The following is a 24,938-nucleotide window of genomic DNA, read 5'->3' as shown; positions in this document are numbered from 1 at the left end:
TAGCTGTCGTTGCCCAACCTACAAGGTTTTCTGTTCTTAAATGGTTTTATGTAATTGTATATTTTTATCTTAATATGTCAAGGTCCTGTTCACCCAATTGGTAGAGTTAATTTTCCTGAGGAGTGTTTCTAAGCTGCACCTGTTCGTTAAGAATAAACCTATCTTTCCGAGACATGCTTGAAAATTTCTGTTTCCTCTAACAGGTCCAGTTTGTAGCCCTTACTCACTTCGTGTAGCAATTCTACACGTTTTCCTCATTTTTACCTAGCATGTGTTCTTTATATCTTACTTCACTGGGTCTACCAGTCTGTCCAACGTAATAATTGGGGCAGTCCTTACAACTAATTTTGTAAACTCCGGATTTAATGCCAAGTTCTTCTCGTGTCCCTATAATATGAAAAAAAATTTTTTTGGATGGTTTCAAACCCCTTCTTGCTCTAACGTAATATAGTCTGGGATGGCTAGAGGCTAGTCTTCTTGTCTGTTGATGCTGGTGAGATGCTCCTTTCCTGTCTTGTTGGGATTTTACGTATTTTTGATGATCGTGCTACATCTTTTATTCATGACGACAGACGGTTTGTTTTTGCTTTCGCTAGTATGTATGCTAGCCTTTAATTTACGCGAGATTCTCGCGCGTAACACTAGTGCCCCCTCTCGTAGGATATGTTCCTTAGCGCACGCTTCACCTGCTTGACACTAGGACACTGGCAAATTTCTGTTCAGATTTTCTATTGTATGCGGCTGTTTTAAATGGTTCTGTTATGTTTTATTTATTAAGACAGAGGGTTTAAATTAGGAGAACCCTTAAAATTTTGATGCTCGTGAGTATCTATCCCGGTGTTGTGTCTCGCGCAGACCACAAGTGCCCTCTCTCGGAGAAATTGTCTGCTCTAGTGCTCCCGTACCCTCTTGACGCTAGTTCACAGGCTAAGTACTCATGATATGCTGTGTTCGAATCGACCATCTCTTTATAATTATGTTGTACAGATGGAGGTGATATTTTAATTTAAACTACTGGCGACGCCTTTGTCATGATTGTTTCATGCATCTCCACTACTGGATGTGATTTTACTAAGTGACTAAATGTTTTTGTGCTTGTAATACTTTGGTATTTTTCGTGGTGACTTAAAGCTATAAATGTTTTTTTTTTCTTCTTCTATCTCAGTTATGTTGCTAAGTTTTTTGCTAATAAAGGTGTATTCCTGTTCAGGTGTATTTTTGCGTGTGATGAAGATATATTTAGATACACCAAAAGCTTGGGCAAGGATTTCAGTAAATATTTATTCTGCAACTGTTTGGCTGTTATCATTTACCGTGAAAGTTTTCAACAGATGCTGCTTCAGCCATGTTTAAAATTTTGAGCTATCTCCATTTGCTGACGGGCTACGTTTTCTGAGTACTCTTCCAATGAATCTTTCTGGCATCAGCGTTTCCTAAGACTCGTTTTATGAAGTCGTTCCACATTAATTGCTCCGTAGGCAGTCCTTTGCCTACACTGACGGGAAAAATCACAATTCCAAAAAATAATAAATGAAGGGCAACAAAATTCCGGGAATACATTTGCCTAGGTAAGATATTTAAGTGATTAACATTTCAAGATCACAGGTTAGTGTTAGTGCGAGGTAAGCCATTGCAAATGTAATAACCGGTCTAGCCGACAGAACGTTGAATGCAAGCATGCAAACATGACATGGATTCTGTTGTTCAGTTGCCGAATGTCAATTTGTGGGATGGAGTTCCATGCCTAGTGCAACTGGTCGGTCAAGACAGAGACGATTAATTTGTCTGTGGATGATGCTGGAGTTTTCTTCCGATGCTTTGCCACATGTACTCGCCTAGAGACAGATGTGCTGCTCGTACAGGCTAAGGTGGCATGTCGATGCGCTGTAGAGAATGTTAGGTTACAACAGTGGTATGTGGGCGAGCATTATACTGTTGGAAAATACGCACCTGAATGCTTTTCATGAATGGCAGCACAATTCGAATACCCAACTCTAAATATAGATAAATATAAATTAATGCAGATGAATAGGAAAAAGAATCCCGTAACGTTTGAATACTCCATTACTAGTGTAGCGATTGACACAGTCACGTCGATTAAATATTTGGGCGTAACACTGCAGAGCGATATGAAGTGGGACAAGCATGTAATGGCAGCTGTGGGGAAGGCGGATAGTCGTCTTCGGTTCGGTGGTAGAATGTAGGGAAGATGTGGTTGATCTGTGAAGGAGACCGCTTATAAAACACTAATACGACCTATTTTTGAGTACTGCTCGAGCGTTTGGGATCTCTATCAGGTCGGATTGAGGGAGGACATAGAAGCAATTCACAGGTGGGCTGCTAGATTTGTTACTGGTAGGTTTGATTATCGCGCGAGTGTTACGGAAATGCTTCAGGAACTCGGGTGGGAGTCTGTAGAGGAAAGGAGGCGTTCTTTTCGCGAATCGCTACTGAGGAAATTTAGAGAACCAGCATTTGACGCTGACTGCAGTACAATTTTACTGCCGCCAACTTACATTTCGCGGAAAGACCACAAAGATAAGAGAGATAAGGGCTCGTACAAAGGCATATAGGCAGTCATTTTTCCCTCGTTCTGTTTGGAACAGGGAGAGAAGATGCTAGTTGTGGTACGAGGTACGCTCCGCCATGCACCGTATGGTGGATTGCGGAGTATGTATGTAGATGTAGACTGACGTAGAAGTCTGTAGTCAGAGTGTGTGGGATAACATAGAGAGTGCTCCTGCTGTCATACGAAGACGCCACACAGACCATGACTCCAAATATACTAGATCCAGTGTGTCTAGCACGCAGGCAGGTTGTATTCAGGGCCTCAATGACTTCTTTCTAACCAACACACGGTCATCACAGGCGCCGAGGCAGAACCAGGTATCAACATGAAACACAACATACCACCACCCTGCTCTCCAGTGATTTCTCGCTTGACGTGACTGAACTCACAGATGGTAGTGGTTTGGGTTCAACGGAATGCACTCCACAGGACGACTGGTTCAAAGGTGTCCTTTAAGTTGTGTCACTGTGGTGGCAACTGCCGTTCAAATTGCTGCTATAGATGCACCAGAGCCATGCGCCGAACACGATGGTGTTCCCTCACGGTAGTGCCAACGTGACCTTCCGGAGCCCTGTCTTCTTGCAACGGTACATTCTTGTGATCTCTGCTGCCAGCAATGATGTGCATTAGCAACATTCCTGTCAAGTCTTTCTGCAATATCGCGGAAGGAACATCCAGATTCTCGTAGCCCTGTTACACGATCTCGTTCAAACTCAATGAGATGCTCATAATGGCTTGCTTGTCACCTTAAAGGCATTCTTGACTTACAGAAATTCACCGCGTCCAATCTCAAAGGTAACTGTTCGAATAAATTTCGGGCTTGCAGCCGGTCGTCGTTCAATACTTCGGACGATATTTCAACTGGGCACCTGCCAGTCATCTTCAGGTGAGCCGTCGCAGACTGGCGAAAACGTTTTTTTTTTTTCCTTTATTGTATTTCAATTCCCCATCGGGGCGGGCTGGCAGCAGCAGAGACGCTGCTCTTCAGCCGAAAGACATAGAACAAAACAATAGAAGACATTTAAAAACAGCAAAGGAGAGAATAAGGTGAACATAGATATAAAAAAGGGGAACATAATGGAAGACAATAGACAAAAAACGGGGTGACTGTAAAATGGAGATTAAAAAAAACTGTTTAAAAGTAGCACACACAAAAAGCCACACACTGCGACGGTTAAAAGAACACAAGGCACAGTATGACTGGAGCATAAAGGTAGCGACGGATGGCATAGCACATAACGTAACACTGACGGCAAACCTCAAGGCAGGACACAATTAAAAGCACACCTCTTGACGCACACGAGAAACAGCACTAAACAACACTGATGTGGCAGACTGATGAAGAGCAATACAGAGGATCTGCCAGGCGCTAGGAGATGAGGGAGACCTGAAGAAGGGAGGGAGGGGAAGAGATGGGGGAGGTGAGTGGGGGGCGCGCGGAAGAGGACCAGGTAGGGATGGATGTGGGGAGAAGAGAGGCAAGTTTGGGGTGCAGGGTCTCAGGGGAGGGGGGGACGGAGGAAAATCCGCTCTGGGAGGAGGAAAGAGGAAAAGGGGGCCCTGGGGAGAGGGGGGAGGAACAAGGCCAGGTTATAGTTGGAAGGAAGGGTAGATGTCACAGCGAAGTTCGTCATCCGGGAGGGGGAGGCGTTGGAAATTGCCCTGATGAAGGAGATGGAGGGTGTGGAGGTGGAGAGAGGGAGGGATACAGCGATAGAGGCGCGGCAACGGGCGGGGGGTGGAGAGGAAGGAGGAAACCAGAGGGTGGGGGGGATCAAGCCTGCGAACAATGTAAAGGATGCGGAGATGTTGGAGGAACAGGAGGACGTGGGGGAAGGGGATCAGTTCCTACAGGAGCCGTGTGAGCGAAGGAAGGCGGATACGGAAGGCAAGGCGGAGCGCATGGCGTTCAAGAATTTGGAGGGCCTTGTAAAAGCAGGTGGGGGCGGAGATCCAGGCAACGCTGGCATAACAGAGGAGAGGACGGATGAGGGATTTGTAGGTGTGAAGGATGGTAGAAGGATGCAATCCCCATGTCCGGCCAGACAGGAGTTTCAGAAGGTGGAGGCGGGAATGGGCTTTCTGCTGGACGGTCAGGAGATGAGGGGTCCAGGTGAGGTGTCGGTCAAGGGTGAGGCCAAGGTATTTCAGGGTGGGGGTGAGTTGGATAGGACGACCAGAAATCATGGAGGCGAAAGGAGCGAGTGGTGCGTCCTATGATGATTGCCTGGGTTTTGGAGGGGTTGAGACGGAGGAACCACTGGTTATACCAAGTGGTGAACTGGTTAAGGTGGGTTTGGAGGGTACGTTGAGACCGTTGAAGGGTAGGATAGAGAGCCAGGGAGGCGGTGTCATCAGCATACTGGAGAAGGTGGACTGGTGGGGGTGGCTTGGGCATATCAGCTGTATACAAGAGATAAAGGAGAGGGGAGAGGACAGAACCTTGGGGGACGCCAGCCAACGCGAAAACGTCCTCCGTTCCGCAATATATAGAGTACTGTAAGTATTCTGCGCATGCGTCGAAAACTTGGTAGTTGAACCACACTGCCCGCCGGCAGCGCCCTCGCTGGTGGAACAGCGGAACTCAGTCGCCCTCTGTGTTGCTGTTTGCCACGGCCGTCGACGCACTCTGTCGTCTTCGATTTGAGGAAATCGTGGAGATGATGGGATTCCATGCACTGTCCAGCTGGTAGCCGCTGTCACGGTTTAACAGATTTCCCGCCAATCGTATTTCTACGGATTCTTTGATAATGGACTCCCAGAAAGACGTTGCTGTGGACAAAATCATTGTTTTCTCATACTACATTGAATGTCCAGTAGAAATACAATGTTCAGCAATAGCGGACTTGCTTGGCTGCAAAACGCGGGTGTAACGTTGATGTTCAGTGCAGCATTCTTTCACGGTGCGTGTGGTTTGACCTATGTAAGCCATACCACATGGGCACTGTATCTTATAAATTCGGGCCTTGTTCAAATGGCTCTGAGCACTATGGGACTTAACATCTATGGTCATCAGTCCCCTAGAACTTAGAACTACTTAAACCAAACTAACCTAAGGCCATCACACAACACCCAGTCATCACGAGGCAGAGAAAATTCCGGCGTTTCGTAGTAACAGATTGTCCTTAACCGATCCCACAAGGTCCGCAATCTTCGATGGAGGGCGGAAAACCACTTTTACCTGAAATTTTCGGAGGATTCTTCCTATTTTAAACGAAGTATTGCCAACGAAAGGAAGAAAAGCTAAAGATTGTTCCAGCATGTTGTCCTCTTTATTCACTTCCTGCTTCTTAGTTTTAACTGTTAGTGCCCTGTTAATCTGCCGGATGGAATACCCATTTTCGCTGAATACTGTCTTTAGATGGCCGAGTTCTTGAGGTAAGCTATCTAGATCTGAGACAGTATGAGCTCTATGAACAAGTGTTTTAAGCAAACGCATGGTTTGCGATGGGTGATGGCAACTCGATGCTTACAGGTACAAATCAGTATGAGTTGGTTTCCGGTAAACTGAATGCCCTTGAGAACCATCATTCTTCCTTCGAACCAGGACATCCAAGAAAGGCAAACAACCATCTTTCTCCATTTTCCATGGTGAACCGGATATTGCTACGAATGGAGTTGAGGTGATGTAGAAACTCCATTAATTTATATTCTCCATGACTCCACACTATGAAACTGTCATCCACATACCGCCAAAAAACTGTTGGTTTCAAGGCAGTTGATTGAAGCGCTCTCTCTTCAAAATCCTCCATAAAAAGGTTGGCTACCAAAGGAGACAGGGAGCTAGCCATGGCGACACCATCAGTCTGTTCAAAATATTCTTGATTGAACATAAAAGATGACTGGCAGGTGCCAAGTTGGATTATCGTGCGAAGTACTGAACGACGACCGGCTGCAAGCCCGAAATTTGTTTGAACAGTCAATTCGCCGGGAAAATTTTAAAATTCACATCAAAGGTGACTAACGCTCATGACCATTACAGTGTGTATATAAAGCAAACCTGACTTGACCCTCATTGTGGAATTTACAGCGCCGTTCTTATGCGACTGGTGCGAAATCTGACCGGAGGTCATCTTACAGATGTAGAAACACGCCTACCGACTTTCGTTTACGTCGCACAGCTCTTTCTCGGTGTTTTTATTTTTGCAGTCAGTGCATCTTATGGACGAGACTGCATCCAGTGATAGTTCTACAATCGTCTAATCATACGCCTATTTTTTTTAATTTTTGAAAACATAGTCAAGGATCCTAAAATTTGTTAAAATTGAAATTTAAAACTGTCTTGATCGCAGTTTTTTTTAATTTTTTTTTTATTGGAGTGAGCGACCGGTCTCGACTGTTTCATAGAGTCACCTTCAGACTTGTAACGCCGGAAATGCATATCCTCCTATTTCCATCTATTGTACTATAATTTTTTTTCCTTGGTTTGTTACCTCAAGATATGACATTTCTGTCTCTTTATATATTGTAATTGTTTTACTGTATATATATATATATATATATATATATATATATATATATATATATATATATATCAACCCCCTAGCCTCTGCTTCCGAAGAACAGATGGAACCCTGGAAACAAACACAAAAGAAAACTGTAAAATTCTCAAACATTACTTTGATAAACTTCTTAATTGCAAAAAACCTACAGGAAAATTAACATTCCAAAAGACCACATCTAATGCCGATTCTGATCCACCCACAATAGAAGAGATAGAGGAAATCATAAAACAAATGAAAAATAACAGAGCTGCCGGAGAAGATGGTATTGTCGCCGAGATCTGGAAACTCCAAGATGAAAACATCACCAAAAAAATCCATAAGATTATCTCCGAAATTTGGATCACAGAGAAAGTGCCAGAGGAATGGAAATGTGCATTGATCCATCCGTTACATAAAAAGGGTGATAAGTCAGATCCAAACAATTACAGAGGCATTTCGCTAGTACCAGTTACATACAAAATTTTCTCTAAGGTGCTATTAAACAGACTAGAACCACAAGCAGATCTGCAAATTGGGGAATACCAGGCGGGCTTCAGAAAAGGGAGATCATGCATCGAACAGATCTGGAACTTGAGAACACTTTTGAAAGTCAGACAGGCAAGAAACACGGTAGTTACCTTTGTGGACTTTAAAAAAGCATATGATTCCATAGACAGACAGACACTCTTTGACGTACTGGAAGAATATGGTATCGACAGAAAAACCAGGACACTTATACAACAGACGCTTACAGACACTACCTCCAAGATTAAGTTCATGGGAGAAATTTCGGAACCCTTCCACATACACACAGGTGTCCGACAAGGAGACGGGCTCTCACCAATCCTGTTCAACATGGTGTTAGACAAAATTATCAAGCAGCGGGAGGAACAAGTTAAAGGAATAGAGCTGGGAAGAACACGTGAAACCAAAACAATCATAAAATGTCTGGCATTTGCAGATGATATAGCCATACTCAGCAATAATACACAGGAGGCAAAGGAAGCACTGGAATGCTTGCATGAAATAGCTGCCAAAACAGGTCTGCAGGTATCTTACGAGAAGACACAATATATGGAACGACAGACCAACAATGTACACACCATGCATACTGTATATGGATCCTTAGTAAGAGTCGAAAAATTTAAGTATTTAGGGGAGTACATACAAATGGGAGGATCAAACAAGGCGGCTAACATGGAACGAACGAAGAAACTCCAGAAGGCATACAAACTCACATGGTCACATTATAATAAGAAATGCATATCGAGGCAGGCCAAACTTAGGCACTACAAAACAGTTGTATTACCAGAAGCATTGTACGCGTCAGAAACAACCACAATTGGAGCATCAGGCATCATAGACACAGAAAAAATAGAACGCAAAATTCTCAGAAAAATATTTGGACCAATTCACAGAGATGACATATGGATGAAGCGACCTACCAAAGAGCTGTACCAGCACACTGACAGACTAACAGACGCGATCAGAAAACGCAGATTAACTTTCTATGGGCACATACAGAGAATGGACAACAACCGACTTACAAAGAAAATTTTTGATGTAGTAAACAGCTCAAGCAAGAAAACAAATTGGTATCATGAAATAGACGAAGACTTAAGGCAGATAGGGATCAACAGGCAAATGATAGGAGACAGGAAATACTTCAGAAACAAAGTTAGGAGTGCAACATTTATTGTAAAGGAGAGAAAGAAGACAGGAACATTATGGACAGAGCAAAGGAAACAGGAGCACAGCCAAAGGATGAAGAGATTTTGGGAAGAGGAAGAGAGGAAAGAAGTGAAAATTGTGTCATCATGTGATTTTCGAGTTCAAACACTGTCCATAAGGGCAACAATGAAATGAATATATATATATATATATATATATATATATATATATATATATATATATAATATATACATTTATGTTGGTTTGTTTTGTGAATATTATTTGTATTTATACGCTGGGCCTGGCCTAGGGAAAACTATGCTATCGAACGAATACATCGATAGGTCGTGTGGAGAACAAAAATGTTTAGGATCTTTGGTAGTGAACTCTGCCGCGTGGAGCGCGGGCTGAGCATAGAGGGTCTGGCTGGAGTAGCGAGTGGAGCAGGTGTGTGGTGTGAAGCTCCCGCGAGTTGCCGCGCTTTCGGGGCTTGGCAGCATGTAATTGCGCTCGACTTGCGATGATAGTTTCTGACATGGTGTCGCGGACGGGAAGCATTAGCTGGCGCACATCAAGAGCCCGTTTCGTCTGGTGACCGTGTCGAGAAGAAGGCGCGCCAACATCCAGCTTCTGCAACAGCGACGGCCGACAATGAGTGACTGTCGCCACATCCTCGATCGACGGCTTCAAACCTTCAATCAACCAACAAGGAAGACTGGAAGCACGTAAAGTTTTAGAACTGTATGGCAGACCTCAGCTTTTCAAACTTTTAAAATTGTTGCATCACAAAATTACAGCTACTTAGCATGAAACTTTGTTGCTCATTGTCCCAATTGCATTACCAAGCAGGGTCCCTTCCTTTTCCGAAATGAACCCGAGTGTCGTTGAAATTCAAACGCCAGCATAATTCCATTTCACTGCTTTAATTTCAAAGTTCAGTTAAAGTATTCATAGCTGGCTACAATACTTATATTACACAAGCACAAATTAAGAGTGGTAGTTTTGTTACCATATTTTAGCTTACCTGTGACTGCAGCTCAGCTTGGTACGTACTAAATTTTACTATTGTTAATTGTTCAGAATCGTTTAATTCAAGTTCAAAGTTAAATCTCTTATTTCTAAATTGCGTAGATTCAAGTAGCTTTTGAAATGATAGTTTAGGTAGTCCAAGACTAACCGTATTTTACTGAATTTCGATGTGCTTCAGAAAGAAAGCTCACTATTAACTTCAGTCACTAAATTAACTTTCGATTTTCCGGTTTTATTAATTCTTTTGCTAAATTAAGTGTAGCGAAATTTATTACTTCTGACAAACTTTCAGTTTTCGCACTACACTTGTCAACCTTCAGTTGCCACGCTTCTAGTGCTAATTATATGTGTAATAATCTTTCTTTTTCAGTTACTATAGTAATTGTCCTTAGGACTGGCGACCGTAATTTCCCCCAAATCTCAAATATCTAATTACCGCTAGTTGATTGTTAACGTAACGGCCGCACATTTACTATCTTTATTAACTTTACCCCTATTTCAAAATTAATTTCCAGCAGTTTCACTAGCATTTTTTCTTTCATTTAGATGTAACCCTTTCCTCCCTCTTTACCGACAAATTAACCACGGTGACGATTGCGTTTCCCAAATTTCCATTAGGTACACGCGGTTTAATTTTTTACTATCATTAAGGTCGATAAGTGAGGGGGAGGTTACAGACTCCAGAGCGGTGGATGGACGCTGCCAGAAGAGATCCGTCAGCCCTCGACGCCCGTGTAACTACTCTTCTGGCAGTGTCCGTCCACCGCTCTGGAGTCTGAAGGTGACTCCGTGAAACAGTCGAGACCGGTCGCTTACTCCAATAGAAATAAAAAAAATTGCGATCAAGACTGTTTTAAATTTCAATTTTAATCGTATGGCATTCGGCCTTTCTGACCGTTAAAGCGCAATACAGTGAATTTTTTTACATTTAAAGACTACTGCCAATCACAATTTTCTAGCGATGTAACATCAGCTAGAAGACTCATGGAACCGATGTTAGGGAGAATTCCGTTAACAGCCGGTAAAATTGTTGTTTATTGGAACACAACTATTTTCGCGGCCAAAAGCCGGATGATCAGGTGTAACAACGTTAAAAGGTCATAGGCAAATCCATCGCTGCTAGTCAAAATTTAGTGTTCAAAAAAAATGGTTCAAATGGCTCTGAGCACTATGGGACTCAACTTCTGAGGTCATTAGTCCCCTAGAACTTAGAACTAGTTAAACCTAACTAACCTAAGGACATCACAAACATCCATGCCCGAGGCAGGATTCGAACCTGCGACCGTAGCAGCCTCGCGGTTCCGGACTGCGCGCCTAGAACCGCTAGACCACCGCGGCCGGCGGGAACACACATGCTGTCAATACTGTGGCGAGCGAAAGGCAACGAAGACGTACGCCATTCATTTAAGGCAAATTGAAACTTGCGGTCACGGAGCCGAGTTTTAAAATTTGCCTCGATCGGTGTGACGGAATGGCGACCTGGCTGTGGGCGAAGTAAAAGCGGCCCGCACGAACGACTGAGAGGCTACAGCACAAGTTACTCTTACATCAGATTTCTTTCCATTGAAAATGAAGTCCTGCACTCTTCGATCTACGAGTATTAACACAAGTCGTGTGATATGGTTGGAACTGTGTTACTGGTGAGGACTGCAATTTCTCCGGTAAAATGTAGACTTTAAGGGGCTCCAGAAAGTCTCAAAATCATGAAAAGTTCAATTTTTACTTTTTTGCGTTTTCTGAATCTGCACTATTACCTTTTAATAGATATATAATTTATTCAATTCCGAAGACTACAACTATTTTTAAATTTTTTTTGAAATGTGTTCTACATGGGCGTGACCTACTGTGGCGCTGTTAAACTGCTGTCAAATGGTGTTATTATTAACGTCCGTGTTCATCAGGTACATTTTAGTGATGTGAGATAAAGTATGTGTTGTGGCTAACCTGTGATGGTTCAATATATATCGCTGGTGTGATTGTCGATTGTTTCATGTTTATTTACTCTGTCGTTATCTCGAAAATATTCGTAATTAATTCTGTTTCTTGAGGCTCTGTTTTGTTGAAGTATAATAATGAGTAAAAGTAAAGTTATTAGAAATCCTCTGAAGGCTTTTAAGAAAAGGAGAAACGTTGGAAAGCCAAAGGTATTTAGAAATATGGGAATGAAGATAGGTTCTAACATGGTACTAGCGATGCTTGCTCTAGACAAGGAACGCCTTCGGGCTGCAGACAGGGCTGTAAAGAGTCTAGAAATACAAGCAAGAGTAAACAGGAGGAGGAACTAGAGGAAGCTGGAGGAGGAGTTTGCAGAGGATGAAGATAATCCATCCTATGGACCTGGAATGCATTAAAAAGTTAATCCAATCTTTGTCGCTCGATTCCCAAAACTTTTATTTTCTCATACTAATTACATGTTTTCTAAGGATCTTCCAAACATATTTGTTTCAAACTTTCAATAAATGTTACACAGTACCTTCTGCATAATTTAACACAGCCTTTTTCCAAAAAACTGTATATTTTTGAATATATAAATAAAAAATTGCAAAAAAATGTTGTGAATTTTCATTACAATTGAAAAAAAATCATCTTTAATAACTGAACCAAAATTTTGTAAAATCCCTGTGTTAAGTTGTAGCCCATATTCCAATAAATAATCTGTAAAAAGTTCAACTTCCTACCTCAAATACTTTGTGAGGAAAGATGTAATTTATAAGCGTTATTTTAACATTGCAAGTATAGGGCGTTCCGGAGCCCCTTAAGGTGAGTTTCCTTTTTGAGTCACCTGCCAGTACTTGTATGCTTGGAACATTGAACATCTTCAATATTTTAAACACAGCTACACTACAGCTACGGTTACAGAACAGCAGGAGTAGAGGACAGCCAACCAGTTGCAAAAAATAGTGGCTTTGAAATAACCTCGACCACCGTTTCGACGGATCTAAATCACTTCTTCAGAAGGACAGCCAGCTTCACATTAGCAATTCGCTCAGTAAAAGCTGCCTCGGCATCACATTTATCGGCAACGTTCTGTAAGTCCATATGTAAAATATAAGGCCCCTAAATGCAAGTGCACGTAGCTACTAACATGGTATGTTATTCTAAGTGATTGTTTTCACTGACGTGCCAAGCCCTTGATTCGACGGGGCATTAAGTTTTACGTATGCACAAAAAGAGGGTTGCCGATAAATGCCAAGTGGAAAAAGCTTTTACTAAGTTAATTGCTAATGTGAAGTTGTTTGATCTTCTGAAGATGACGGGTTTAGATTCGTCGAAGCCGTGGTCAAGGCTACTTGAAAACTACCATTTTTTGTCATTGGCTAGCTGTTCTCTAGCCTGCTATTTGACCATCTTCTAATACACTCCTGGAAATTGAAATAAGAACACCGTGAATTCATTGTCCCAGGAAGGGGAAACTTTATTGACACATTCCTGGGGTCAGATACATCACATGATCACACTGACAGAACCACAGGCACATAGACACAGGCAACAGAGCATGCACGATGTCGGCACTAGTACAGTGTATATCCACCTTTCGCAGCAATGCAGGCTGCTATTCTCCCATGGAGACGATCGTAGAGATGCTGGATGTAGTCCTGTGGAACGGCTTGCCATGCCATTTCCACCTGGCGCCTCAGTTGGACCAGCGTTCGTGCTGGACGTGCAGACCGCGTGAGACGACGCTTCATCCAGTCCCAAACATGCTCAATGGGGGACAGATCCGGAGATCTTGCTGGCCAGGGTAGTTGACTTACACCATCTAGAGCACGTTGGGGGGCACGGGATACATGCGGACGTGCATTGTCCTGTTGGAACAGCAAGTTCCCTTGCCGGTCTAGGAATGGTAGAACGATGGGTTCGATGACGGTTTGGATGTACCGTGTACTATTCAGTGTCCCCTCGACGATCACCAGTGGTGTACGGCCAGTGTAGGAGATCGCTCCCCACACCATGATGCCGGGTGTTGGCCCTGTGTGCCTCGGTCGTATGCAGTCCTGATTGTGGCGCTCACCTGCACGGCGCCAAACACGCATACGACCATCATTGGCACCAAGGCAGAGGCGACTCTCATCGCTGAAGACGACACGTCTCCATTCGTCCCTCCATTCACGCCTGTCGCGACACCACTGGAGGCGGGCTGCACGATGTTGGGGCGTGAGCGGAAGACGGCCTAACGGTGTGCGGGGCCGTAGCCCAGCTTCATGGAGACGGTTGCGAATGGTCCTCGCCGATACCCCAGGAGCAACAGTGTCCCTAATTTGCTGGGAAGTGGCGGTGCGGTCCCCTACGGCACTGCGTAGGATCCTACGGTCTTGGCGTGCATCCGTGCGTCGCTGCGGTCCGGTCCCAGGTCGACGGGCACGTGCACCTTCCGCCGACCACTGGCGACAACATCGATGTACTGTGGAGACCTCACGCCCCACGTGTTGAGCAATTCGGCGGTACGTCCACCCGGCCTCCCGCATGCCCACTATACGCCCTCGCTCAAAGTCCGTCAACTGCACATACGGTTCACGTCCACGCTGTCGCGGCATGCTACCAGTGTTAAAGACTGCGATGGAGCTCCGTATGCCACGGCAAACTGGCTGACACTGACGGCGGCGGTGCACAAATGCTGCGCAGCTAGCGCCATTCGACGGCCAACACCGCGGTTCCTGGTGTGTCCGCTGTGCCGTGCGTGTGATCATTGCTTGTACAGCCGTCTCGCAGTGTCCGGAGCAAGTATGGTGGGTCTGACACACTGGTGTCAATGTGTTCTCTTTTCCATTTCCAGGAGTGTATTTTTCCTCAGAATTAAATTCAACAGAAATTGTGACATACCCCCGTCTTGATCTCGAATGGTGTAGAAGCATCTCTGTGCAACTTAATTTTTGATGTGTGTGCGCCAACATTTGTTTGATCTATTTCCTACCATTATTTACTCTTTATGTCTTTAATCAACTTTGATGTTTTCTGATACCTTACACAGGGCGAACACTAATACAACCGTCAAACTGCTGGTGCGGATTCTTGACTGGAAATAGAGCGAAAAGAGTCCTATGAGAAACTGTTCGGAAATGCGTCGTTGCAGTGGAAGATGGCACTGACGAATGAAAGTTTCTTTACGTGCCGTACTTTACTTGTGTCTTGCAGGCTGAATGATTAACGCAGTGAACTGTAAGCCGCAGAATGGTTCCTCAGTAAAATAGACTGATGACGGAAATCCCATAACTGTGACTGGTGCAAGAGCGATCTAAAAAAATCCTGCTCGGAGAGTGACGTACGCTGCTGATAATCCTTTCACTCGTTGCAGGGGATAGGGATGGTGGCTGTTGTCATGCACGATACACATAATCGTACTTTCGCTTACAAAGTATTCGCGGGCCACTTGCCTGAAGGCTGTACTAGGGTTCGTCTCAATATCTCGTAGAACCCTGTCATCCAAATGTGATGTACGCCCTGTCCACTGCCCCGCTGCATGTTCGTGTGTGTGAAAGGACCCGTTATCACACAAACGCTCAAAAACGGCTTGAAATGTGGTGTGATGTGGTTAGTGTCTGCGACAGTACTTGTTTTGGCATAGCCGTGCTGCCGCCATCTGCTTGCCCTTACATAAACACCATCTCGACTTCTTCCTGACATGGACACCGGACCATTCTGCCGCTTACAGTACGCTCCGTCAATCACTCAGCCTGCAGCACGTGAGGGACACTTAGCACGTGGTCAGAGGAACTTCCATTCGTCACCGCCATATACCGTTACTTTACATTTCCAGACACATGTTCATAGGACGTTTTTTCCTCCACTTACTGTCAGGAATCCGTCCCTACAGTTTGTCTGTTTTATTGATGTTTATCTTGTGTTTTGTATCTCTGCCTGTGGATCTTTTGTTTGTCTGAAGTTAACAAAAGTGATCATCATTTGCTCATTTTTGTAAATTCAAAAAATGGCTATGAAGTTTATAAGTGTTCTACACATGATCATCTTTTTTGAGATCCTGCCTATTATTATCTGATGAAGGATCTGTTTATTTTTATAGTCTATTCAAGAGGGATTTAGAAATGACTGTAGCCGCCTGAGACTAAAAAGATTTTTCTTTGATTATTACTATCTAATTGTTCGTTTAATTGTGGAGTGCTTGAATTAATGCACGCTTCCACTTTTTGGGAATTCCTTCATTGCACCAGAGTTCATGCACAATTTGTTGTACGGTTTGGACGAGTTTGTCGCCACATGTTTCCAATTTTAAGCAATACCTATTCAGCGTGTGGAAATGTGTGTGTCAATTCTTAAGGGACCAAACTGCTGAGGTCATCGGTCCCTAGATTTACACACTACGTAAAGTAACTGAAACTAACTTACGCTAAGAACCACACACACACACACACACACACACACACACACACACACACACACACTCCCGAGGGAGGACTCGAACCTCCGGTGGGAGGGACCGCGCAGTCCGTGACATGGCATCTCAAACCGCGCGGCCACTCCGCGCGGCACCTATTCAGACTCCTTCATGTGACTTACTTCACTTTTTACAGTAGTGGCGATACTGTGATGGTAATCAGGGTAAATTTCCTAAAAAGTGTTGTCCAGCTTGACTTTCAACGTTTAGAAAATTTTGAAAGAAGACTTGCAGTTTTCGTTGTTTGTACTGCCCATATTTAGATCTGGACATCTTAAATACAAGCTGTGTGTCTGATGCGTATCCCCTTTGTCGCTGCTTTTTGTAAGAAGACTATCTTGTTTTTAGTATGTGTGTTAGAGGGGTCATATTTATGTATCAGAAATTTTGAATATATTTTTATTTACATCTAATATTGGCTGCAATGCTGAAACCGGTTGATTGTTCGGAAAAATTAAACCGTGGTCAACAGTGACAGTTCTCTGTTACATTTAAATATGAGCAGCAGCTTCCCGTGTCTTTCGTATTGTTTAGGTGTAAGTGGAACACACATTTAAATTTCACTTCTGAACGCATAGCTAAATGTACCTATGATAATAATCAGCATGAAAATTACAACTTGAGATTATTCGCGGCTTCAGAGAGCGCCCGCAAGCGTGGAAGATCGTAACGAGCTATTGTTCATGTGATAATCGCTCATGTAGGCTTCTGACACGAGGAGAGAGCCGAATGCTATTGTAGTGCTGATGGCCGTTTGGATAGCGAAGGCATACGCCGTCCTGCTCATTATAGAACGGAGTACAATAGGGACTGTGCTTACACGATACGCTATGCACTAGCCTGGGCGCGAGTCGTTTTAATGAATTATACGCCTCAGTGGTGTCGTCACGGTGTTGCCTGAGCCGCAGCAGATGTTGATAATGAGGGCCAAACGTGGGCGGAGCGACAAAGAAACAATAACATTGAACTGCATATGTAATGAGCCGGAGAATGCTAAGCAGGCGATGGGCGTGACGGAAGGGAATGCGTTAGTTACAAGTTGCGTGTTAGTCAATAGTCAAGGTCGTGGCACGAAATGCAACAAGATGCCCGAGGCTTTCTGTAACTTAAGTCAGAATTATTTTCTGTGCCTGTATTCAGTTGATGGATATTTGTAGCACACTTCTATTGCACCAGCGTTTTCAAGTTTGGCTTACGAGACCTGAGCCGTGTACCGCTTGTAATATTAAAGTCGCCATCCGTGAGCTCACTACTTCTTGGAAAGTGTCCATTACACATCTAGCTTTCGAGTCACGAGCTATTTTTTGACCCAGTCTATTGTGCAGGAAAATTTTTTATTCCTCATGTGTCAGTAGTAACGAAGTCAGGCTTGTATAAATCGGACAATATTTAACAAAATCGTAGTGAGAGCCTCGCTTACAAGCAGTAATTGTGCGACGAATATGGGGACTGCAGGGGATCCATTGTGTAATAATTAAGGCACTCAACGTTCAAACCATTAGCAGTTTCATGGTAAATGCAAATGATATCCGTAATATGCTACACGGTGGGTTACTAAATGTAACACTTTCCACCGAAAAGATACGAGGCTCGTAGCTAAAGTAATGCCTCTGTTTTTTTTCTGGTGACTTTGGATGTCTGCGCCAGATGTGGCGTTGTTCTGCGGTGGTTGTCACTAGCATGGGAGTGTTCCAAAATGGTGTCTGATACGGAACCGCATATAAAACAGCTGTGTGCGATTGAATTCCTCCCCACCTCCTCCTTTTCCTCCAACGTCGCTGCATCCTTTACACTGTCCACTGTGTTCGTCCTCCCCATTCTCTGGTTTCCTATTTCCTCTCAATTTCGCGCCTGTTGCCGCGTCTCTATTGTTGTATCCCTCCCTCTCTCCACCTCCACAGCCTCCATCTCCTTCATCAGGGAAATTTCCAGCACCTCCCCGTTCATACAATGAAGGCTTTCACGACCGAATGGTACTGTTGTTGATAATTCTTCCGGGTTATATGGCTGTGGTCCATGGAATACTTCTATTCCTAACGTTTCGTCCAATGCTACGTTGGACATCCTCAGAGGTATGGCTGGTCCTGATGAGTCCTGCCAGTCGGCACTTCTTACCAATGGCAGCCTGGCCTAGTTCCCCCTCCCCTCTCCAGAGCCCCCTTTTCCTGTCCCCTCCTTCTCCCAGAGCGGATTTTAATCCTTCCCCCCCCCCCGCCCCCCCTTGGGTCGCTGCACCCCCTCCTCGACTGTTTCCCTCCCAATTCCTTCCCTCCCCAGTCCCCTTCAGCACGTCCCCCGCCTGTCTCACCCCCTCTCCACCCCTATCCTACCCTTCTCCCTCATCACCCCCCCCCCCTGGCAGATCCTCTCAGTTTCCTCATCCTCATCAGTCTGCTATGTCAGTGCTGTGCTTGGTGCTGTTCTCCCATGACGTCGACCTGCGATTTTAATTGTGTGCTGGTCTTGTACATAGTGTTACTGTAAGTCTTTCTTATCTGCTACGCCATCCAATACTACTTTTATGCTCTGGCCATGCTTCACCTTGTGTTTCTTGTAGTTGTCACAGTGTGTGGCTTTTTGTGTAGAGTTTTTAGCTTTTTATCACCATCTTATAGTCACCGCCTTTTTTACGCTGTCTTCCATTATTTTCTCCCTTTTATATGTCTGTTTCGCCATATTTCCTCCTTTCTGTTGTTTCTTTAAATGCCTCCATGTTCTGCACTTAATGTCTGTCTCTAGGCTGAAGAGCGGCGCCTACGATGCTGCCAGCCTGACCCATATGGGGCACTGAAATACAATAAAGGAAAAAAATTGAATTCCTTACTGTTAAAGAAATTGCGCCGACTGAAATCCATCGACTCTTGGTGAAGGTGTATGGAGACGATACTACAGACGTGAGCAATGTCAGGCGATGGCTACGGCATTTTCAAGGTGATGAAACAGGTGTGCACGAAAAGCCATGGCCCGGTCGACCCTGCATAGCTGTCATCCCTTGCAATGAAGATGGTCTTGCTCAATTCATCAGTGCTCATAGGCGGATAATTGTGTGGAAAGCTGAATTTCGGCAATAATGCCTTGGAAACAATGTTGGAATATCTTTGTTACCGCTGAATGGAAATCTGTCGGTACCTGATGGACCAGTATGAAGCTCAAGGTGACAGTCGTCACCGGAGATGAGATGTGGAGTCACCACGACGAGCCGGAATCCAAAAGACAGTCCACGGAATGGTGATACGCGAATTTTCCGTCGAAGAAGAAGTTCCAGACACACCCATCAGCAGGCAAGGTGATGTGCACGGTCTTGTGGAACAGCCACGGTGTGGTCTTTTGGATGTCCTGTAGCCTGTAGAAACCATTAGTTCAGCACTGTACAAGACGACACTGACTAACAAGGGGAGGCCGCCAATTGTGAAATTCAGATTCGATTCATATTGCGCATACTAAAAGCTCATGGCCAGAGGTGTAATGTGGCAAAGAACCAAGATGCACTTCTCAGCCGTTGTCGAGAAAATCGACAGTTAAAAGAAACCGTTGCAGTGAAATACTCTCTACGATTAATAACTTTCTACAGCGTCGTGGTGCAGCGGTATGCGCTCGGGTTCGTAATCCAAAGGTCGCCGGATCGAATCTCGCATCCATGCATCCTTTTTTTTTTTTTTAGTATTTGTTTTTGTAATTCAAGTACACACACACACACACACACACACACACACACACACACACACATATATATATATATATATATATATATATATATATATATATATATATATATATACTCCTGGAAATTGAAATAAGAACACCGTGAATTCATTGTCCCAGGAAGGGGAAACTTTATTGACACATTCCTGGGGTCAGATACATCACATGATTACACTGACAGAAACACAGGCACATAGACACAGGCAACAGAGCATGCACAATGTCGGCACTAGTACAGTGTATATCCACCTTTCGCAGCAATGCAGGCTGCTATTCTCCCATGGAGACGATCGTAGAGATGCTGGATGTAGTCCTGTGGAACGGCTTGCCATGCCATTTCCACCTGGCGCCTCAGTTGGACCAGCGTTCGTGCTGGACGTGCAGACCGCGTGAGACGACGCTTCATCCAGTCCCAAACATGCTCAATGGGGGACAGATCCGGAGATCTTGCTGGCCAGGGTAGTTGACTTACACCTTCTAGAGCACGTTGGGTGGCACGGGATACATGCGGACGTGCATTGTCCTGTTGGAACAGCAAGTTCCCTTGCCGGTCTAGGAATGGTAGAACGATGGGTTCGATGACGGTTTGGATATACCGTGCACTATTCAGTGTCCCCTCGACGATCACCAGTGGTGTACGGCCAGTGTAGGAGATCGCTCCCCACACCATGATGCCGGGTGTTGGCCCTGTGTGCTTCGGTCGTATGCAGTCCTGATTGTGGCGCTCACCTGCACGGCGCCAAACACGCATACGACCATCATTGGCACCAAGGCAGAAGCGACTCTCATCGCTGAAGACGACACGTCTCCATTCGTCCCTCCATTCACGCCTGTCGCGACACCACTGGAGGCGGGCTGCACGATGTTGGGGCGTGAGCGGAAGACGGCCTAACGGTGTGCGGGACCGTAGCCCAGCTTCATGGAGACGGTTGCGAATGGTCCTCGCCGATACCCCAGGAGCAACAGTGTCCCTAATTTGCTGGGAAGTGGCGGTGCGGTCCCCTACGGCACTGCGTAGGATCCTACGGTCTTGGCGTGCATCCGTGCGTCGCTGCGGTCCGGTCCCAGGTCGACGGGCACGTGCACCTTCCGCCGACCACTGGCGACAACATCGATGTACTGTGGAGACCTCACGCCCCACGTGTTGAGCAATTCGGCGGTACGTCCACCCGGCCTCCCGCATGCCCTCTATACGCCCTCGCTCAAAGTCCGTCAACTGCACATACGGTTCACGTCCACGCTGTCGCGGCATGCTACCAGTGTTAAAGACTGCGATGGAGCTCCGTATGCCACGGTAAACTGGCTGACACTGACGGCGGCGGTGCACAAATGCTGCGCAGCTAGCGCCAGTCGACGGCCAACACCGCGGTTCCAGGTGTGTCCGCTGTGCCGTGCGTGTGATCATTGCTTGTACAGCCCTCTCGCAGTGTCCGGAGCAAGTATGGTGGGTCTGACACACCGGTGTCAATGTGTTCTTTTTTCCATTTCCAGGAGTGTAATTCCCGGCAATCAGTTGCAACAATTATGTATATAATATGTTGTTGAAAGTCGTTTGTCGTGGAAAAACTGGCGACTTCGAACATCATTATTTTTTCCGTAAACAATGTATTTCACAAATGTTATTAATTGTCTTCATAATGTTAACCGCGTATAGCTAACGGAAGACGTAGAAACGATATTCCGAAACGAATACGTATAGCGTAAGTCAAACGTTCGAATTAGAATAGAGAACCCACGAACACAAATTTGCTGTGGCAGGTATGAAATATGAACTCCGTTACTCGCTCGTTACACTTTAAGAACAGATGTTGAATGGGCCGAAACAAGCCGCCGCGTAACTAGCGTAGTTGCCTGCTAACTTCGAAAGAAGGTTGATGCGGTCCCTAGTGCAACTTATAACTTCGTCGAAAATCAGTGCGGACGGGAGAGCTTTGGTACACCCTGTTAAACAGACGGAAAAATGGAGGCGGTACGATTGGAGATCAATCCGCCTTCACCAACATGCATAAGAAATTCATTAATAGTATATATATATATATATATATATATATATATATATATATATTACAAAAAACTAATTATAAAAAAATTGCATGGCGCGAGATTCGATCCGGCGACCTTTGGATTACGAACCCAAGCGCTTACCGCTGCGCCACGACGGTGGAGAAAATTGATAATCGTAGAGAGTATTTCACTGCAACGGTTTCTTTTAACTGTCGATTTTCTCTACAATGGCTGAGAAGTGCATCTTGGTGCTTTGCCACATTACGCCTCTGGCCATGAGCTTCTATTATGCGCAGTATGAATCGAATCTGAATTTCACAATTGGCGGCCTCCCCTTGTAAGCTGAAAGCCCGAATTTCCAACATAGTGCCAGAGAAGAAGACCAACTTTCACTTGCAACCTTATAACGCCTGGTTACACACCTGTTTTCTGTCCACTCAACTCATTGCAAAATTCGGCTGGACTGTCTTACCACATCCACCGTACAGTCCCGACTTAGCGCCTTCAGACTTCCGTGTCTTTGGGCCTCTGAAAGATGGACTACGTGGCGAACATTTTCAAGGCTCGAATGCAGTTGTCGAAGCTTGTTGGCATCAGCTGGTTCCGATTTTTTCAAGTGCGGCATGCAGGCTCTGGTTCATCAAAATGGTTCAAATGGCTCTAAGCACTATGGGACTTAACATCTGAGGTCATCAGTCCCCTAGAACTTAGAACTACTTATACCTAACTAACCCAAGGACATCACACACATCCATGCCCGAGGCAGGATTCGAACCTGCGACCGTAGCAGCAGCGCGATTCCGGACTGAAGCGCCTAGAACCGCGCGGCCACAACGGCCGGCTCTGGTTCATCGTTGGCAAAAGAGCATAACGAATGGTGGTGACTATGTTTAAAAACGACAGTTTGTAACTGAAATATTTCTCTACTTAGGTGTGCTGTCGTGATTTTGCATCTCCTGTAGTATCCATGAATAAAAATAGGACGCATTACTTTTGGAGCGACCCTCGTATATCAGGTGCAACAAACACGGTGAATTTCCAAATGCAACATCTGTTGTGTTGTGCCTAGACGTCTAACGCTGGGTGCCTAGGAAGCCTGCTTTCCCGGATCGCTAGACATCAGTTCAAGCAAACAGTATTAACAGATGTTTTTTACAGTAGGAGAAATGACGATACCTAACTTCGACAAATTTACACTGTCGCAAGCGAAGGGCGACATGAAACATAAGCAGTCTCTACAGTACATACAAGTTCAGTAACAGTGTTCCTAAGTCACTGCTGTAGAGTTCGTAGATCGGCTAGGCGGCGCGTCGCTTCTATTCTCTTCGCCTACATGCCGCTCCTGTCTAGGTGTCGTCCTAGAGACGGGTCTGTCAGCGTACGCGGAAAGGTAGTTGAAGTTAGACGCGTGGGACATTTCATTTAGGGAATCGCCAGGGAAATTCAATATTCCTAGATCCACAGTGTCCAGAGTATGCAGAGAATACCAAATTTCAGGCATTACCTCTCATCACGGACAGCACAGTGCCCCATGACCTTCTTTTAATAACAGGAAGCAGCTGCTCTTGTGTAGAGTTATCAGTGCTAACAGACAAGAAACACTGCGTGAAATAACCTCAGAAATCGATGTGGGACGTACGACGAACGTATCCGTTAGGACAGGGCCGCGGGATTTGGTGTTAATGGGCTGTGGCAGCAGACCACCAGCGTGAGTGCCTTCTTTGAAAACTGCACGACATCGCTGAGCCATGCTCCTGCTCTAGTTGGTGCTGCTCTAGGTTTCCGTCCTCTGTTGGAGGCCAGACTGTTAGTTGACATGGTTGCGGTTGTTTGTCTTCTTCTTGTATTGACTGGCGCCACCTGGTTTCGCAAGCGTTGCCTGTCCGCTAGTGGCAGCAGCGGCGGTTATCGATATGTAGTAACTGTGGCCCTGTCTTTGGGGCGATGTTGTGGATCTTCCGGGTCGTGTCAGTGTGCAGTTCGGTTAGGGACTCAGGAGAAGCCAGGTCCGTGTAGAGCCAGAACACGCCGGGACCGCTGGCGGCGCGCATGGACTGCCGGATGCAAGGCCTGTGGTCACGAGGGTGCACGACCTCGTCGTGAACCAGATCCAGCAAGCTTTAAGATGAGTGCAATTCAATCCAAGTAAAGAAACCTCCACCATTGTGATATCTCGCGATTCTCCGGTGACTTGGGTTCGTGTTGCTGCTCGTAGCGTCTCTGAGGCAAAGAGCAGCGAGTGGAGTGCTTGAGGAAGGCGGATCTGATTAGCTTCCCTGGGCTTCTAATCACTATTTACTACCTTCAGCTTGTTACAACTGTTAACTTCAATCAGCAGTATTTTCCTGCCTCGTGACCGCTAACGCCCCAGTTACCTGCCCTGGAGGTTATTGTATGTAACGGCAGTGTACGTTTCCTCGCCCTGCCGCCGCTGTCCGGTGAGGCGTGCAAGTTGGACAGCTTTCTTGATTGTAGGGTGGTTGGAGATTTTTCTGATTTGGTGGTAGTGATTCCTTTCTTTTTAAGGGCGCTCTAGGCACAGTGTTCTGTGGGTGGAGTCCAGACTGCTGGTACAGGCTTTGGCGTATTTTTACATCTTTGCATTTCGTTTATTGGACGTCCGTTAGCGTCACCAAGATTATCATTAGTCACTCGTTAGACTGCCACTAGTCTCAGTTACCATCTTGTGGTGTGAATGCAACTCTTGGCTGCCTTTCTAATCGCTCGCGAAAGCCTTTCTGGCCCGACCTACTCAGAGGCTCAATGCTGGAGCTCCGTCTGTGACTGTGTTTTTTTTTATTGTGTTATTATTTTATTGTTGTATTACCAAGTTACCATAATTTGTCTTACCTGGTTGGTGATCAGTTGCTTGTCGTTTTGAATTAACCTTTGTTATTATATCTGCTGTTTTATTGCATGTTGTTAAATTTTTTTAAAATAATTGCCATTCTTGGCGTTAAAGGCCTTAAGCCGTGACTCTGGTTACTTGCGTTAAAATTCCATCCGCGACCACGTTGGATTGTTTTCAAAACATTATTTGCTGTGTTTGTATTTTATGTATGTTGTTAAATGTTTTTAATAATTGCAA

Source organism: Schistocerca nitens, chromosome 7 (assembly GCF_023898315.1).
Source record: "Schistocerca nitens isolate TAMUIC-IGC-003100 chromosome 7, iqSchNite1.1, whole genome shotgun sequence".
Lineage (NCBI taxonomy): Eukaryota > Metazoa > Arthropoda > Insecta > Orthoptera > Acrididae > Schistocerca > Schistocerca nitens.
The sequence above is the reverse complement of the archived record's forward strand: the minus strand, read 5'-3'. Positions refer to the sequence as shown.